The sequence below is a fragment of the Drosophila pseudoobscura genome, chromosome X, assembly GCF_009870125.1.
Source record: "Drosophila pseudoobscura strain MV-25-SWS-2005 chromosome X, UCI_Dpse_MV25, whole genome shotgun sequence".
Taxonomy (NCBI): Eukaryota; Metazoa; Arthropoda; class Insecta; order Diptera; family Drosophilidae; genus Drosophila; species Drosophila pseudoobscura.
In genome coordinates, this window is record NC_046683.1 from 42,336,049 (window position 1) to 42,351,697 (window position 15,649).

General features: G+C 45.6%; 1 protein-coding gene and 1 long non-coding RNA gene across 3 annotated transcripts in view; one reads left to right on the forward strand and one right to left on the reverse strand.

Moving 5' to 3' along the window:
• Ten-a (tenascin accessory) overlaps positions 1–15,649 on the reverse strand; it is a 215,539-nt gene that overhangs the window by 153,872 nt on the left and 46,018 nt on the right. The window lies entirely within an intron of this gene.
• LOC117184796 (uncharacterized) overlaps positions 1–15,649 on the forward strand; it is a 101,408-nt gene that overhangs the window by 1,522 nt on the left and 84,237 nt on the right. The window contains exon 2 of the long non-coding RNA XR_004470269.1: positions 7,395–7,530. This is a non-coding gene — a long non-coding RNA (uncharacterized lncRNA). The remainder of the gene's footprint in view (positions 1–7,394; positions 7,531–15,649) is intronic.

Below are 15,649 nucleotides of genomic sequence, written 5' to 3' on the forward strand. Positions count from 1 at the left end.
TTGCATACATATATGGAAGGATATTGCTATAGCTGCAGGCATGGACAGCCTTTGATCCTGGCCTGCTTTTATTTCTTTCGCCAAAAGGCAAAGGAAACCCTGCCAGCGCCGATGGAGAGGACCACTGCAACTAAGAGAGTTCGTCTCTCTGCCTCCCGCTCCCGCTCCCGCTCCCGCCCCCACTCTCACCACTCCACCTCCAAAGCAAACGCAAAGGAAGCTTAATTGATAAAGAAACTGAGATTGAAAACGGAATCGAACAGAGGGAAATCTGAAAATGAAATTCAAATGTGTACTCTACTCGTAAAAGAAAAGTCAACAAAAAAAAGAGAGCCGTGCTTGCAGCGGATTACTGAATCGGCTCATTGATACTATAGACATACATACATATGTGGATATATCTGCTTTTGAGATCTGATCTTAAGCAACAGAACCATTGCAAAACTGGGCAAAAAGCAATCCTTAAACGAACTTTAAAAATATGTACATAGTATTCAATGAATTTCGAGTGAATACGAATGAAGGAAGGCCCTGTAGATGTACGAGTAAGTATCTTTAGTTCTAACACACAGCCATGGATCATATATTCACAGGGAGGTTGCACAGGATCGCTGCACGTCCAGCATCCCGCAGCCAGCAGCCAACAGCCACCACCGGACTCTGACATGATGGCTTCCCTCTGTCCCTCTTCGCGTGGGGGAGGGAATGAGAATGAGATTTATGATTGGCCTTTATCCCAAGGAGTTGTGGACTGTCTTTCATCTAGCTGCTGCTGACTGCTGACTGCTTGACTTGGACCAGGACCACGACCACGACCACACGTCGGACAGTAGGCGATGTGCAGTGGTCGCTTGAAGATGATTACCCAAAGCAAACACAGACAGGGCAGCAAACACCGCCGCCCTCACCTGGCGAACCCTGGCTGCTGATGACTCCCTCATTGTTGCAGAATGTTGTTCACGTCTCAGCGTCGGCAGAGGAGGAGTGGCGAGTGGCGAGTGGAAGATGTGGGGGAGGCTATGGAGGACGATGGCTTCAAGGCTTACCAACAAAAGGATGGATGGATGGATGTGGATGGGGATGTGGATGGCCTGCCCTTTCCTGGGTCATCGGCATGGGCATGCGAGTACACTAGTACACATGCATGTGTGAAAAGAAATGTGCTGTGTGCGGGGAGGCGGAGGTGGAGGTGGAGGTGCAGGTGGCGTATACGTAATGCATTCAGGTGGAATGCATATGTGTGCACTCAGAGTGCCACACAGATACGGACACGCACGCACACCCACATTGGGAGACATAGACAGAGACAGACAGAGAACGTGTGTGAACAGGCACTTGATTGTGTTATTATTATTGTTTCAAGTGTTGCTTTCTCTTCCCTCTTGTTTATCCGCATCCATTGTATCTGTAACTGTAGCTGTAGCTGTACCAAAGGGGCATCTGGCACGAGGCAAGGGTGGCGCGGGGCGTTCACAGTGGTCACAATGGCAAAACACCCACTGTGCGTCCGCCGGCAGCACAACTCGAGTGGAAGAGATTTGCCCGAAACTGAGAAAACCGTCATCTCAATTATTTTACAACAATTTTCTTGGCATCACATCAAACTGAATTTTGCCGGAACTGCATTCCCGGAACCGATCCAACAGATCCGATCCATTGTCCTGCCACATCCACTGTGCCTCCCTGACTCCCTGCTCCACTTGTGGGGCACGTTCCCCGCTCCTTGTTCCCTGCTCCTCGTTCCACGTTCCCCGTTCTACGGTTCACGTCCCCGCCTGCCACTTCGGTGGCACAGTGTTGCATTGTTGCAAGCACACTTGAATGCGCTTGAATGTGCAGCGAACCGAGGGCGGGTCTGGCCCATGACCCCTCCCCGTCCTCATCCTCATCCTGCAGGCCAGGGAACTGGAACCTCCGCCATTCCGCCCCCCAAGCAGAACAGAATTCGTTTTTTTTTGTTCTCCGTTTTTGAATGTTTGTTCCAGTAATGTTTTCATTATCTCTCAATTTTCGGTTCGATTGGAGAAGAGTCTGGTGAACACTCAAGTGGAACAGGATGAGAATGGTTTGACGAAAAGTTTCGAGATAATTTTGAGTAGTTTTCTCTTACTCAAATATATTTCTATGCAAACATCCTCGTATCATATTTTATAGCATGTCCTACCCTATACAGTGTCTACCCTTCAAAAGCTCTATTTTATCTGTGAAGTCCATCCGATTCTCGTCGTATTATTTTTCTTACTTCCCCATTCCTATAACTCACGGTCCAGTTTATAATATATTTATCCCTTCTCAATATCATGCATTTCAGGCGATGCGGCCGAGATATATTAACTTTCTACCAGTCCGAAATTTCCATAATATTCCATATTTCATTTACACAAACAAAAATCTCCGCTTTCATTGGATCATTGAAAATGCATTGCGTTCGAGGTGGAAACAAGGTCGAAAAACAGAGCTCGATAATGATAGGTTCGTGGCAGGCATGCAGGAAGGGATTCCTCTCAGACACTCTCCCACTTTCTTTCTCTTTCGCTTTCCCTTGTTCGAGTGCGAGTACGAGTACGAGCAAGGGGTAATTTATGAAAATGACTAAACGAATGCGTGCAAATTATGCCTTTTTCTGGCAATGCCACCAACCAGAGCGAGCGGTAAAGAGCAGCTCGGCCTGGAATATGGGTTAAGTGCAGCAGGATGTTGGTGTCGCAGGATGCAGGACTCAGCCTCAGCCCCGCCCCACAACCCGGCGGTCGTAAACAAAAAGGTAGCTGCCCGCTTCCCCACTTCCCCACATTTCCCCACGCATCTCATTTTATTCATGATACCCATGCAGAGGGCATAATGATTTTGAGCAGATGTTTGCAAGTCTGAGAAGAAAAATACTCCCAAGTAGGGATCCCTATATCATATAGTTTTCATGGAACAAATATCGCCCAATAACGAGTCTCTTGAAAGCGAGTGAGGTGTTGGATAAACCAAATTTATAATAAATGAATAAGTTACTGGAATTGTCCAGAGCTCATTGAAGAAAACTGATCAAGAACGAATGACTATATCTCATAGGTACCAAACGAATAATGGATATGTAAGGGTATTCAAAGTATTTGTATTTTGTTTTTGGTTGTATTCTATTTTTTTTTTATATTTTATTTGTTGCCTGTTGTGGAGAATGCAGCCTGGACTGAAACGGAAGTCCTGAGATGATGATAAAGCGGCACGATGACTCCTTGCCGCTGCCAGCTACAGATACAGATACAAATACAGATACAGCTCCCTCTCCAAGACCGTGTTCTCTGCTCCACTTCCTGGTGGCTGCTGCTCCTTGTTGTCTGCTCATTAAAAATTACCCTTCGTATGGCAAAGTGGAATTAAAACCGTGGCAGTTGGCAGTGGCGTGTGGCGCGTAAAGTTCTTTTAACTGCAGCGTTGCAAGAATACACACGCAGCTAGACAGAGATAGAAAAGCACAGTGCGAGAGCGAGAGAGGGTGACAGAGAGATAGACAAAAACAAAGAAAAAGAGAAAAGATATTGTGAGAGGAACAGAACAGAAAACAATGCAACGAACAATGAATTAAAAACACAAAGCAACTTTCCTTTGCCACACTTCGCCGCCCTGCCTCGTGCCTCCTGCCTACTGCCGCCTGCCGACTGCCTCCTGCCCCCTGCCTGGCTCCTGCCTCTATCCATGGTTCCCTGTGATCTTCCTTTTTGGTAAGAGCTGAAGGGTAACAGGAAATTCCCTGATACATCAGACTATTTGTACTATATTGCATATCGACATTAATTATCTCCGGGTATTCCCAAGCCTACGCCACAATTCTGGGAAATTACGAGCATGGTCGTGGTTTTGTTGTTGATATTGCGATAGAAACCTCAATACGAGGGCGCACATAATATTACTACGAATAGACGGATAATTTGTGTGCTCGTATCCTTCGAAAAGATCTCCGTGCAAAATAGTTTGAATCGAATATCCAAGCACTTTTGTCACTTCTGTTTTGGTTCCGTTGTTGCTTCGGTTGTTTTCGGTTACTGGCGGTTGCAGGATTCTATAATTTTCGATATATTTAAGCACATTGGATCTTGTTTCCCACCAATTTGGTCAATCAGGAGCTTTACTTGAAAGGCATAAGGGGGGGGGTCTGAGTCAGTCCAGCTGCATCTCAAACAGCTTTCGCTGTACTTTGAAAAAGGGGAGTACGATAGAGTGCAGTCGGCGTCGGCTGGCTCCCAAGTCATTAGGACTAATGGCCACCTAAGCAGCGGGGCCAGGGCCAGCAGTGGGCGACTCCAGCAGGAATCCCGTCTAGAAATGGATGGGTGACGCCTGTGGTGGCTGTTGTTTCGTGGCGTGTCGGTGGAGAATCTCCGTCTCCTATCCATGTCCCGTGTTCCGTATTCCGTGTGCCGTGCATCATGTCTGTGTCTGTGTCTGTGTCTGTGCCCGTGTTCGTGTCCGTGTCCCTATCTGTTTCTGTTTCTGTGGCTGTGGTTGCCGCCTGCACAAATAACCAAGCAGTTGTTCAGTGGGTTTTGATTTTGTAGCTGCTGCATTAGTAGGGAGTGTTTGGGCCCCATTGTTCGGGGCTTGGCTTTGTTTCGGCCACCTACAACTGTACTCTGTCTCTGTCCATCTGTTTCTGTCTCTGTCTCTTTGGCCGATATCCACTCGTAGTTGCTTCTTTCTGTGTAATTAAGCACTTCAGCTGAGTTGTAAAATATTCTCGACGCCTTCGCTCTGGCGCTGAATTTGGTTGGAAAACAATTTCAGGGTAACCATGCGGCTGCTTATATTGCGGCTTCCCTTTTCTCTTCCGCTCTATCTATATCTTCTTCTTTTTCTCCAGCACATCCTCGACTCCTGTTCATCGTTTTTTTTCTTGTGAACTCTATAGCCTGCCTTTGAACTGGTTTTGGCTCTGAATTCTTCAGCTTCTGGCTTTGCTGGCACCTCTTGTTGCTTATTGAGTTTTTATAGACAGAGTTCTTGAGCTCTGGCTTGCGGAATTCTTTCACAAGGCCATGTCCATCAAAACTTTGGCCATAAGGGAATCGCGAAATCCCCGCCTGACACGCTTCGAGGGGGGCATTCGTACGAGTAGATGAAGGTTTTTGTGAGTGAGTGACTGACTGTCTGGCTTTTCGAGACAGATTCTTTTATGGGAAAACTTCGGCAGGAAAAATGATCTTTGGAAAGCTGATCAGATTCCTATGGAAACACTAGGCACTACATATAAATGTTGAATTTGAATCAATTGTTCCATAAATTATTAAAAAGGTTGCAAAATGTTTCTTTATCATTAACTACTCTTTTATTGCCGAGGTTCCCAAACTTATATTTTCAGATTTTAGTTTCCTCTTCCTTTTTTTTATTTATGTCCTGCATCTCATACCAGAACTTAATATCTCAAATGAGATCCTTTCTTGGCCGCTCCATTTGTCCATTTTCTTTGTCAAAATGCGATAATCTACAAAAATTGAAATATTCAGAATCGATCAACGAATCCAAGTGGAAGAATTTCCCCAATTTGTAGAAATTATGCTGCACATCCCTCGGTTGTCATTATTTCGGGGGACAAGTTATTCGCGTCTCGAGGTAAATGCTTCGGGCTCGAGTGATTGTTTGGCAAATTATACGAGTAGTTCAGAGGCAGGCAGCAGCGGGCTCTGTGTGCTCTGTGACATGAGCGGATCCCGTTCCATCCCTTTGGCCCTTGTCTGTGTCTGCGGCTGTGGCTGTGCTCCCTGCGTGGCTCCTCTAGGCCGCACTTGTAACACTTTTCATCTTCATTCTTCATTTTAATGAAATTATTTCCGTATAATTTATTTGCATTACGAGAGAAATGATATAAGTGCGTGGGTGCCTTGGGTTTTCGGTGACTCCAAGGAGCAAGCGGCGGCGCAGAAGGACTCGGCTGCATTCATTAAGTGCACCATCTTTCATCTCCCTGGGCGTTGTCAACAAACTCTCTCTCTCTTTCTCTCTCTCTGAATCTGCTAGAGTCGTCCCCCCCCCCCCCCCATAATCGTCTGCCTTCAACATTTTGCCACACGGTGGAAGGGGGCTGTGGCTGGGGTTGGAGCAGGGCGGGGGGAACGTGGGAGGGGAAGGGGCAGAAATAGCGACAGCGGCAGAAACAGAAACAGAAACAGTGACAGAAGAGGGTAGAAATTTATGCTTGACATAGAAACACGATTTTTCGCTGACTGACGGCCATTTTATTCTTATTCCCTTCCGTGCCTCTATTTGGCCCCGTGTCGAGGGTATTGTACCTTTGCACCAGGTGCTTGCACCGCATATACTCGTAGTCCTGACCTGCATCATCAGTCGAGTGTCCGTCAGTTTACCTGCCGCCAACTATGCATTCCTTCAGCATTCAGTATCTGCTTGAGTCTTGGCACAGGCTCAACTTTTGGAGGGCCTGCATCAATAATCGACTGTGCTCTTCTCGGCAGCTAAGAAATACTATACAATCCGTATGATTTTTAGCCACATGTCTGCGACAGAGAGCTTTGCAGTATTCTGGTCTCGTTTAACAAATTTAGTTGGGATTCGGGGAAGACCACATACATACATACTCGTGTGTGCATACTTATGTACAAATTGTACTGGGACTTTCTTTCCGTGTTTCTATATTTGATTATATACTCGTACATGCAATAAAGCGTAAGCTTACAACAATTTATGGGTGGCTCGTAAATTACATACATCAGAGTTGTCCAATGTAGATTTTCCAGCACCTACTAACTATTGATTGAGCTCAAAAGTTAGTATCAAACGATGCATCTATTCTACTTTATGATTTCAATAAAAGTTATACCAAAGAAACTAGCAATTATGTATAGCAAATATTGTGAGATATAAGGTGTATCATGGTGCTATTGCAACAGTTACATTTTCTTCAGTATCTCCCCCCTAAGCGACATCTTGAAATATAAATTGCGACAGTATTGTGAACTATTCAAAACATGAACTGAATGTGCGAATGGTCTTTAGGAATCTGGCCGTTCAGTGGTTCTGGTTGTGTCTCAGTTTCAGGTAGTTGCACTTTTCCCAAAGCGCAACACAGGAAAATCACTAATCAGCACTTTCGGACGAGCGGAATATTCACTTTTTGGCTTTTACCCGAAAGCAAGACTAAGAAACGAAGCGGATGAAAGTGCTCGAGGAACTTTTTGGCACTGTCTGTCATTTTCTCTGAGAGTCGAGACTCTTGTGATTGAGATTCACGCAATTGCGACGTGCTCACACGCACATTTTCGGTATATTCATTCGTCTGTTCTTTCCGCTCTACTTTAATCGTTCGATGGTCTGTGCTTCGGTTGTAACTCTGCTATTATCCCCAACAATGTATGGTATTAAGTACACTGAACTATCATATTTCTTTCTAGGATAATGTACGGGGCATACTTTTATGGAACCCAGAACAATTGCCCGACATTTTCTGTCAACCCTCGTGACAAAAAGGAAAAAAAAAACAAGACAGAGATGCAAAAAGAATTTGACGAGTGCTCGTGCTCGGCTCAGGTGAGTGCTTATACTGCGTTGGCTGAACGGGGAACGGGGCAGAGGAATGTGTTGCAACAAGAGAAGCCTGAAGGCTGGCTGTAGGGGCACAGTAGGTGTCTCTGGCTGAGGTGAGGTGAGGTGTGGTGTGGTGTGGTAGGGGCAGATAGCACTGGGTGCCATGCATCATGATGACGACACTGTTGACACTTCATAAATACATGAGTTTCAGGCGGAGAGCCTCCTCAAACACACACACACACACAGATACGCGAGCCAGATACAGACACAGATGAGTGCAGGTCCCGTTGAGTGTGTTAGTACATATATTTGCGTGTGTGTGTGTGTATGTGTGTGTGTGCGAGTGTATAAGTGGATCTGAATGCAATTGTTATTCTTCAGTTGCTTACCCTTTAATCCCAGCAAAAATGTTGGGTTAGACACGTTCTCATTCCATAAGGATTGATGTCTTTTCCCCCATATACTCGCACAATCGCTGGAAGTCTCTATATTCCCTATCAACCATACACAGACATTTAGGCTTTTGAAGATCTTGCGATCCATTTGTGTTCTTTAAGGTTGAAATCGGATAATTTCATTTTGTTTTTTCTTTTTGTTCAATCTTCTATCTGAAAATATGGCCAGAAACCAGCCAGATCTTAGAGAGCTTAGATCTATACTTCCTGTTGGTCAAATCATTAATGTATATCCCTTTGAGCACTACCTTAAATATATGTACAACCAGTAGAACCAGGGGTAACAATTAGGTCGGGATCTACATTGTTTGTGGGCTATTCTGGGGTGCGCTTGCGATGATGGGGGCTGGAAATTCCTATATTCCTTTGTAGTTTTGCCAGCTTTTGCCGCCTTTGTCGTTGTGTCGTTTTGTCGGAGTACTTCAACAAATTTACACGTGTATCACTCATATGCGCTGTTGGCATGTTATTTGCTAAGCCCCAGCCCCAGCTCCCAGCCCCCAGCCCGCAGCCCCCTGGCCACTATCCGCCGTACCTTTGTGGGCAACGTCATGCGCCATACCCCTCTAATTCTTGTTGCCGGATGCGGGTTAGCGCGGCGACAGCAGCTAAAAAAGAAACTACATTTAGCTGGAAAATGAAAAGCACGAACGGCCGAAACGAAGGGAATACCCTAACCTTTGACCGAAACGACGAGCCAAAGAAAGAGTTTCGTAAATCAGATTTCAATTTTAAAGAAAAATGTTGTTTTGTGTTTCTAGAATAATTATGGATTGTTTGCCTTAACACCAAAGATATTATCCCCATCCTTGTGGTGGGGAAAAGGGCATTCGCCGTTCGTTGTGGCCGATTTTGAGATGTTTTAGCCCCATTTACTTCCTTCCACGTTAATGTAGAGTAGGCCTAGGGTTCTGTTCCGGGGGCTGGGGTGGGAGTTGGGGACTCGGCGGAGTAGGAAAGGGTTTACGTTGACGAAGCCGAGAAGAAGTGCCACGAAGCATTTAATAAAGAGCCACGCAAAAAAAGGTAAAAGAAAGCACAGCCTTCTGCAGACTGCAGTCGATGGTGGGGGCTGGATGGCAAGCCAAAAGAGAAGATGAAAGAGAAGGAGGGGTCTTGAGACGTGGGAGGGAGGCAGAGAAAAATGAATCACCGACAAATTACGGTAAGAAAGAAGAAGGTAATGGCGGCAGCAACATTCCGTTATGGGTCCTTCCCTTCCATTCCGCCCGCTTCAATCTTTTATTGTTCTCAACACACCGCCGCGCCGCACTCGCCGCACTTGCCGCACTCGCCTGTACAATCCCATTCCGTTCCGCAGCGCCGAAGTTGTAAAAATTTCACCATAACTTCCAGCGAAAAGAGAACAGAACGAAAAAGGTCTTATGAAATATGCATATGATCATTTTGGCCCCGAGTCCAATCCCACACAGCGGGACAGGCGGGGCGGGCGGGGCAGACGGGGTAGCGCGGAGGCTGGAAGAAAAATTTCATTAAAGTTCAAGTGAAAATTCAATGTATTCCCTAACTTTAAGATGGTCGTCCGGGGAGTACCCAAAGAGTACCAAAAGAACCAAGAGAATACCAAGAGACGGAAAACACACAACAACGTCCGCAATGTGGAAACAAAAATTTTCCGGCAGAGAAATTACCTGCAACGAAGGCAAACAAATGTCGTCGAAAATTTGCCAAGGGAAAAGGGTATTCTACGACGGAGCACAGAACAAAGAGAGCCAAATTCCATGCCGTAAACAACTTCCATGGAACTTGCGTTTGCCACGCGACTTCGATCGGATTGGATCGATGCCATGGTGAAGGATAATGGGATACTGGCCACCAACACTCCTCTATAAAGATTCAAAGGGACCGCTTAAAAAGCGGAACTAAAATTTATTGATATGCCTTTTGTGGAATTCTGAAGATTCTGGTCGATCCTGGGGGATGAGCCAGATAACAAGGGGGCTATTCAAATCATGGGGAATAGGGACTGAAGAGTTCGCAGTGTTCGCAGTGTTCGAGTCGTTATCGATGATCCCGTCCAGAAGTATTAGCCGGGTTACGAGGGGGCTGCTAAAACGATTGGGGGCGGGTCTGGACTGTTACTGACTGAAGACTTCGCAATGCTCGAGCTGTCGGCGATGGTCCACGAATCGACATCGCCATCGATGAGCCACTCATCGCAAGAGCTGCCGGCCTCGCTGTTCCACTCATTGTCGTCGGGATCGTCATCCGACAGAGCATCGTCGCCATGAACCTCTCTGCGCCGAGATTCGTTGAGCTCCCGCGTGCTTTGCTTTTGCAGCTCCGCCACCCGCATCAAGAGCGGTTGAGTCAGCTGCTCCGGCAGGCTTTTCTGGATGCTCAGTAGAAGACTGCCCGGCTTGGAGCACAGCAGGATGGCGTTGGACAAGTGGGTCAGACCCTCGTCCACGTGACCATTTATCAACAGGTTCTCGCCCAGCATGAACTCCGACTCAAAGTGCAGCTGCACGGTCGACTTCCGTCCAACGCTGGCGGCATCGTCATTCACCGATGGCACCATGCCTCCTCCACGGATGCCCATCCGCTCCTGCATCTGCAAGCGTTCCTGGATCTCCTGCTCGCTCGACTTCTTCCAGTCTGTCTTTGCCGCCTCGAACAACTTCCGGGCCGTCGCCTTGCGTTGACGACGCTCATGCACCCTGCGCTTGTAGTCCGGGTGTGCCAAGCGCTTCCGATCAAAGTAAATGCAGTATCCTAAAAAGCTCACACCGGCTGCGGCAAGTAGTAATAGCTTGGCAGACCACATTTTCACGAGTATGTAATTTGGAAATAAAAATTCAAGCTAAAAACTATTTTCCAAAAATACAAAAAAATCACGAAAACTGAAAATTTACAATGTGAGCCCCGAACGAACTGCTCTGTGTTGGCTTCAATAAGAGAATGATTTAGTATTTCATATTCACGGGCTTGAAAGCCAAGGCTACGTTGATGGTGGGCTCCGAGAGAATCTGTTCTGACATTTTAGAGGATGACAAGATATGCTACGATCTGGTTCCACATCTTCCACATGGGGCTTACGACTTCAAATATGTCATTTATGTATGTAGGACAGAGAACGATTGATGTATGTTACGTTTCTTCTCAGTTTCTTCTCAGCCACAAATGGTAAGTGTAAGGCAAACATTGGGAGAGCTCGATTTGCGTGTCGTCGGTCCTTGATTGGGGACTGAGACTGAGTAGGTTTTAATCCACTAGGCATTTTCCGCCCACGGAATTCCCCAAGGTGTTCCCAATGTTTGGCGCGGTGTCAATGTCCGTTTGTTCCATAAAAAATATTTATCTTTCGGTTTGGGCTCTGCCCTGTCATATTCAGGGACTGGACCAAATCCTGGCTCTGCGCTTCATAAATTATTAGCAAGCATGTGTGGGGGGGTGTGTAGAGGGCGGAATGTCTGCTGTTACGCTTACGTCAAGGTATTTATCACAATGACAAAATCACTGGAGCCTGGAGCCTAGGGCAAGGGCTGGATCCCATCGGGGGGGTTGTTGCAAAGACATTACTTTAGGGTTTAAGTGTAACACATTTACAAATTGTTAACAAACACACACAAACAAACAAACAGGACAGAGACAGACGAATGGACAAAGGCAAGCACAGCAGCCCACGCACACGCACACGTACACGCACACGAACACACACACACGTGCTCGGCGTGGTGATAAATGATAACAAATTAGCGGTTTGTCTTTTAAGCGAAAAAGAGGCCACGCATAAGGGAGAGCGGAGGCGATACCAAAGTTACCTCAATGCAATAAATCACCTCACCTGAGCTGAACAGCAGAGCGCACACACTCGCGCTCAAATACAGGAACAGCCCCAAATGGCCCGCCCACAGCACTCATTCGCTATGAATGCACCCTCGAAGATTGATCAATGGAGAGAGCTACTCGTACCTTAATTCTCGTAGTGAAGGGTATGTTTGACATCACTTGATCTCTTGGATCTAGCAAAGACACTGTCCATTTATCGATTGAACTATTTTCAAGCAAAAACGGGGATAATTAATCAGAAAACAATTCAATTATAAAGGCAAACAATATATTCTCGCCCCCCCCTGGCTTTAAAACAGTACTGTACCTCAAGCTTCTACGTCTTTTAGTATCTATGCACTCTTTGGCAATTTTCACTGTATCAAGCATACGCAGCGTATGCCAGCCAAAGCTAAAGAGCCCACCTTCCTGCGAAAGGAAGTGTTGCTTCAGGAGAGACTGGAGCAGGGAACGGGAACGGAGCACCGGTAACGAGACCGTAGCACAACATTTATGACTCGCACTGAAGGAGTTACGTTACCCTTCGGCCCAGGCCCCACTCCCCACCCTCCACTCCCCAGTCCCCCGACCACTTTGCCACGAAGCACGCCGCCCCACTCTTGCCCTCGCTGTCGGTCTCTATCTCTCGCTCTCGGTGCTGGGTGCTGGGTGTTAAGTGCCGCCAGGGAATAATTCATGATGCGGGCAGGAGATTCAGGTTCTGCTGTAGAGGTTCTAGAGGTTCCGGAGAAACCCGCACCGGGCTGAGCTGGGAAAATTTTAATTATCATTTTGTGGATTCAGACGCGTTCTGAAAACTACGCAAAATTTAATGAACGACCGCTTGCCTGGCTGCGAAATTAGAGCCAAACAGCGCTCCGCCTCTACCTCCGGAAAACTTCCCGCCAAACCTGGAGCTCTCCCCAAAGGATTCAGTTGGGTGCTCCATGTTTTGGCCCTACTTTGCTCAACTTATTTCATTACATTTGAACTAGCCGCCTGATATTTGCTTTACAGTCATGCGCTCTCTAATGAACAAACTTTGTGGACTTCATGCGAACCACCATGTGCTTTAGTCGGCTGCCGTTTGCAGCCGTTTGCTGGCATGAACGTGAGCCAGTGTCTTTGAAGATTGCTCTCGATTCATTGAGCAATTCTTACAGGTAATCGGGCAGGAAGACTCAAGGAAAACCAGAGCTTTAACGCAGGAGCCCAGAGAATTCCACAGCCAAAGCAACTAAATAGTCAACAGCTGCAAGAAGCCATTACTTAAGACGATATAGTAGATGATTTTCACCATACAAGAAGAATACCAAGTCTATATTGAAGTTTTCCCACAGTGTATACGAGAGTTGCGGGAGAACTCGAATGATTATGATTATGCAGGTTTTGGTTTTGATTTATTCGTACATATGACAGGTCTGAAATAATCATTGGCTGCTCCTGTTAATAAAGAAATTAATTCTGGTGAATTTCGTGATCTAACCATTTTTTGTGGGAGCGATTAAGTTGAATGTTGTCGGGATTTATAGGGCATTGCGGAACAGATAGCAAGAGGATGTTGGCCTGTTTTTAACGGGCTTTTTGAAGTGCCCGTAACACTGTAGACAACGACCATAAAAACCCCTACAATGTGTGCGATTCACAGCAGCAGCAGCAGTCCTTAAACACACTCGCTCCCGTGCATTTGAGACGAGTAACTATCCCCTATACGAATATGTATGTACACACACACCGTACGTGTGGGTGTATGCACACGTGTATATCCGATATCCGATAGCGAGGGGTGTGGGGTGTCGAAAAAGTGACGCTTGATAATTTTAATTTCCTGTGCCAGCAGGTCGAATGCTTAATCAAATTTATGATGAAACCGTGAGCCTGGCTAACTCTCTGGCTCTCAAACACACAGAACTTCTGCCCGTCCCCGTCCCCGTCCCCGCCCCCGCCCCCGCCCGTTCATTGCTCACTCGGGCGACGCACAAAGGCGCGCTTCACTTATTTCAGTCAAATTACGGCCAATGAATATTGAACAATCACCCTACATATGTACGCATACGCATACGTACGTATGTACTCCGGTTATACGGGTGCGGGAGTAGTGCCGCAGTCGAAGCATGTATCGGGCGCGAAAATAGTTTTTCGGTGATTCGTTTCAGTCAGCGAATCCTCTTCTGGGAGGCCCGCCATCGATGGAGCGCGGTTCGGTGCGGTGCACTGTGTATGCGGTATGCGGCAAGCGGCATGCGGCATGCGGCACGCGGCGAATTCCATTACGTTTTCGGAGGTGCCTGGTCAATTATCGAACAAAGTGTATTTCCAAGTCGAGATTCGATTAAAACATTTTGCTCTCATATTTACGCATTTTGACTTCTATTTGCATATACATACACAACATTTGTGTGTGTGTGTGTGTGTGTGTGTGTAGGAAGATGCATACATATGTACCCATAAAGCGTAACATATCCATTAAACACACATGGGATTACACACTGTGGCGGAATCATATGTATGCTCTTTCGAAAGCATCGACGGTCAGCGATAGGTATTGCTAAAAAAACTTTGACTTTATACACTGAGAGAAAAATGGCAATGTAAAGAAAAACGCATCCATATTTAAATTAAATATTCATCGGTTTTTAAATACCAACAGAGTGAAAGTAAATGGAATTCAGTTTTATTATTTTATCATTTAATATTAATGTATTCAAAAGTATTTTCATTCATTAATTTATATATGAAATATATATTTCACATTCACAAAAGTTTTCCGATTTACTTTTGAATACACATAAATTGGGGCTCCCGTTTTCACATTCCGCAATATTTATCCGATTTAAAAACGAAAACATTTTCGTTGACGAAATGAAAAGTAAACGGCCTTTTATACAACGAAACGAACCTTAATTGCAAAAGGAAAAAAATAGATGACTTATTGATGCATTAACATAAGCTTGACACCTACATATATCATGGTAATTTAACTTTTGCTTTCTTTATAAATCATTTTATTTTAACCCAACCTCAAATTTGGCTCGGAAAAAATTGGCCAGGGCCACAACAATTTTCGTTTTGCTGCGAACGAGAACGAAACCTTTTGGCTGAAAACGTAATCCGCAAAAGTAAATGAAAAACGGAGCCTGCCTGATGAAATATCAAAAAATATTTGATCAAATATTTTTTAATTAAATGTGAGTAAAAATACTTCCATTGTAATACTCACACTCTCCGAGGCCACGTTGCGAATTTACTGGCATACAATTTTAAAATCTAAGTGTAACTATTCGGGGCCCTGAGGCTTTTTTCACTGGGTGAAAACTGGGTGTCTTTGTCCCTTCTATTAGCTAACCATCTAATATCCAATTAGATGTAGTTTCGAGTTGGTTTCGAGGTTTCAACGTTATCCGTTGTACTGTTTTAAAATCGGAAACACATTTAAATCTAATTCCATTGTTCAAGCTGCATTTGTGCAGTCTTTATTATTTTTTTTTGGTTTTGCATGTGTTTCCTTTGGCGCTTCCGCTGGGGAATTCCGCTCGTTAGGGTAATTTTAAATTTTTTAAGCCAAAAAATAGGAAAATTTCAATTGATTTTTCCAAGCAGTTTCCCCCCCCGTACGAGTACTTCGGACGGCTCCTTCCATTCGCTTAGCCACCTTTTTTGGGCACCATCATCGCTTGGCTTTTGCCGCTTGACCGCGTGCATAATAAAAATTGTCACATATTTTTGGTCTCTATGCGGTTGCAGCTCATATTGCTGCTGTAACTGTGGCAATCGCTATCGCTGTGCGTTTTCCCTTTTCACAAACACACACACGCGCACACACACTGCTGCGCCGCGAAATGGTGGCAACAATTTCTGCAATTTTTGTCTGT